Genomic DNA, 3,859 nt, shown 5'->3' with positions numbered 1-3,859 from the left:
GGGAAAATGCTGTCCTGAGAATGTCCATCAACAAATGCCATGCACTCATGGATGTGAGCTTTTTCTGAAAGGACTGCACCATGCAGGCATTCTAGTTGACCTTTTATTAGGAGCTGGAGCTGACTGGGGAAGGCAGCACGCTGGGCCATTACCTAGAAGGATGCAGCCCTCTCTCTGCTTTTGCCTTTCTCTCGCTGGTTCTTCACTGCCCTAGTGCAAGCAACTCTTCTCTGAGTCCTTTATCACACCATTCCTGTCTTGAGCCAGCTGACCATAGGCTGGAAACTTGAGCCAAAAGAATACCCTCTTCCTTTAAATTGTGAGTGTCAGGTATTGCATCTGAGTAAAAAGAAAGTAATAGACACTGTGTGATGACCTTAAGAAGCACAGAAAATGCCAATAAAATTTAACATTCATTTATCATTTAAAAGAAAAATCGTCAGCATACTAGAACTACCTAGGAGTTTTTTCAATTTGTAAGTGGTATCTATGAAGTAAAATCTTTTTCTTTGTTTGTTTGGTTTTTGTTTTTATTTATTTATTTTTTATTGAGAAACAAATATGAATGAGACAGTTTTAACAGCTGATTAATAGGACAGTTTTGATAATCAATACACTGTACATTGTTATCTTCTTAGTGGTTATCCATAGTACAAGAAACAGACAGCATATTCTGCCCAAACACTGTTAGTACATCCCTTTCTTCTCATTTAATTAAGCAAAAGAAGCTGTAAATTTATCCTATTTTGTATATATAAATACAAAATGATCTTTCCTTTGTATCCTTTTTTTTGTCCTGTCAGAGGTGAATATTCTATTGGTATCTAAATATTATAGGTGTTTGAATTCAATTAAACAATCTAACAATGTCCAGAAGTCTATAATATTAGTGGGTTATCCTCAGAAGTTATTAACTTGAGTCTTTTACACCTCATCATATTAATGTGGATTTACTTTATATACCTCATTTTTATACTTTTCTGCTGGATTGTTAATACCAAGATATAGCAAGACCTATATAACAAGAAATGTCACTTTTGTATCTGATAAGGTCAGCCAAGTACTCTCAGGATTTATCCTGTAGCCCTGTACCGCCCTTTGTACATAGTTTTGTCAGAGTCTGACATGAGGATGAGTCACAGTCATTGCTTGACCAATTTGCTCTCTGTGAAAGCTTGAGAAAATGTTTTTTCTCTCCTTGTGACTTTCCCCAGGCTCACTTTACATCATTGAACACATTCCTCTGTGGCTCCATAATCTTCTTGATCAGAAAATTTGGAGCACAACTGAGTTACATGTTGTTACAGTACAGGTTCTCCTACGTCCCGAGTCTTCACTGACCTTGAAAGGCTAGGGCCAAAATGTTGGCTAATCATGCAGCCCTTCCTTTTCTCCAATTTTGATCTGCTAACTTAGGTTGTTAACTTTTGAGAAGAGAAGCTAATTATTAACCTGCAATATATGCAGTTCAGCTTACTCTATCTGTCTAAATATCAAATATTTAGGCATATGAAACAGGTATTTCCCATCAGATATTGATACATTGAACTTTAAGTCCTTACAGAATATGAAGGAAAAATAGTTATATAAAAGTAGAAATAAGCATTTACGTATTTTTACAAAGAAATTTAGAAACCTAACCATACACAGAATTGTAAGTCCTTGTATTAGGGATACAATACAATACTTAAAGATGTGGGTCTGGTTTATTTCACTAATAAGTATATCTTCAGGGGGCATCCATTTAAATATGAAGGCTTCAAGTTTATCATTCTTTATAGCTGAGTAGTACTCCATTATATAAAAGTACCACATCGTTTTCAACCATTCCACATGTGAGGGGCATCTTGGTTGTTTCCAAGATCTGGCTATCACAAATTGTGCTGCTATAAACAGAGGTACACATATATCACTATGATATGATGCTTTCAGTTCCTCTGGAAAAATTTCCAGTAGGGGAATGGCAGGCTTCAATGGGATTTCCAGTCCTAGTTTTCTAAGGAGTCTCCACACTGATTTCCATAATGGTTGCACCAGTCTACACTCCCACCAGCAGTGGAAAAGAGTTCCGTTTCTCCACAGCCTCTCCAACTATTGTTGTTGGTTGATTTCTTTATGATAACCAATCTTTCTGGGATGAGATGATATCTCAGTGTTGTTTTAATTTGCATTTCACAGATGGCTAGTGATGTGGAGCATTTTTTCGTATATTTATTTGCTTCTTTAATTTCGTCCCCTGAGAAGTGTGTGTTCATCTCAGACGCCCATTTACGGATTGGATCTTTAAATTTAGGGGCCCTAATGTTCTTTAGTTCTTTATAAATTCTAGAGAGCAGACGTTTGCCTGGGTGCTTATTAAGATGTTTTTGAAGTTTGTGGGTTGTCTTTTCACTTTGTTGATGATTTTCTTTGACGTGAAAAAAACTTCTCAATAAGAGGTGGTCCCATTTGTTCATTCTTTCAACTGTTTCCCATGTGATTTGGTTTCTGTTAAGGAACTCTTTGCCTACCCCTATGTCTTCAAGAGATCCTTCTACTTTCTCTTCTAAGAGATTTAGTGTTTCTGTTTTAATGTTCAGTTCTTTAACCCATTTTGATTTTAGTTTGGTGCATGGTGATAGACCTGGGTCAAGTTTTAGTTTTTGGCATGTAGAGAGCCAAATTTTCCAGCACCATTTGTTAAAGAGGCTATGTTTCTTCCAGTAAGTGTGTTTGGCCCCTTTGTCAAAGATCAGGTGGCTGAGTGCATTCATAGAGGTCTTTGCATCTACTAGTCTATTTCATTGATCCTCAGGTCTATTTTGTTGCTAATACCATGCTGATTTTATTGCAGTAGCTTTGTAGTATAATATCAAGTCAAGAATTGTAATGCTTCCTGCTTTGTCTTTGTTGGCCAGGATTGCCTTTGCTATTCTAGGTCTTTTTTGATTCCAGATAAATTTTAGGAATAATTTCTCTATGTCTGGGAGATATGTTGGTGGTAGTCTCATAGGAATTGCATTAAATCTATACAACAATTTTGGGAATATGGCCATCTTCACGATGTTGGTTCTTCCTATCCAGGAGCAGGGAATATCTTTCCATTTTCTGAAATCCTCTACAATCTCTTTTTTCAAAATACTGTAATTTTCCTTGAAAAGATCTTTGATTTCTTTAGTTAGATGAATTCCAAGGTACTTCATTTTTCTTGGGGCTATTGTAAAAGGTATTGTTTCTCTAATTACCCTCTCAGTATGTTTGTTATCTGTGTAGAGGAATGCTATTAACTTTGGGTATTGACTTTATATCCTGCTATGCTACTGAATTTGTCTATCAACTCTAGTATTTTCTTAGTGGAGTTTTTTGAGTCTTCCAAATAAAGTATCATGTCATCTGCAAATAATGATAGTTTCACTTCTTCTTTACCTATTCTTACTCCTAGACCTAGACCTAGAATAGCAAAAAAGACCTAGAATAGCAAAGGCATTAGGAGGAATTATAGAGGACATCCTTGTCTTGTACCTGATTTGAGAGTAAAAGACTTCAGTTTTTCCCATTGAGAATTATATTAGCCAGTGGGTTGTCATAGATTAGTTTTAACAGATTGAAGTAGAGGTCATGTATTCCAATTTTCTGTAGGACTTTGCACATGTATGAGTGTTGGGCTTTGTCAAAAGCCTTTTCTGCATCAATTGAAATGATCATGTGGTTTTAATTTTCATTCTGTTGATATAGTGTATAATATTTATAGATTTTCAAATATTGAACCATCCTTGCATCCCTGGGATGAATCCTACCATGTCATGGTGTATGATCTTCTTGATGATTTGCTGTATTCTATTTGCTAGGATTTTATTGAGGATTTTTGCATCTATGTTCA

This window comes from Octodon degus, unplaced genomic scaffold (assembly GCF_000260255.1).
Source record: "Octodon degus isolate 3935 unplaced genomic scaffold, OctDeg1.0 scaffold00004, whole genome shotgun sequence".
In the NCBI taxonomy this organism is placed as follows: Eukaryota; Metazoa; Chordata; class Mammalia; order Rodentia; family Octodontidae; genus Octodon; species Octodon degus.
The sequence above is the reverse complement of the archived record's forward strand: the minus strand, read 5'-3'. Positions refer to the sequence as shown.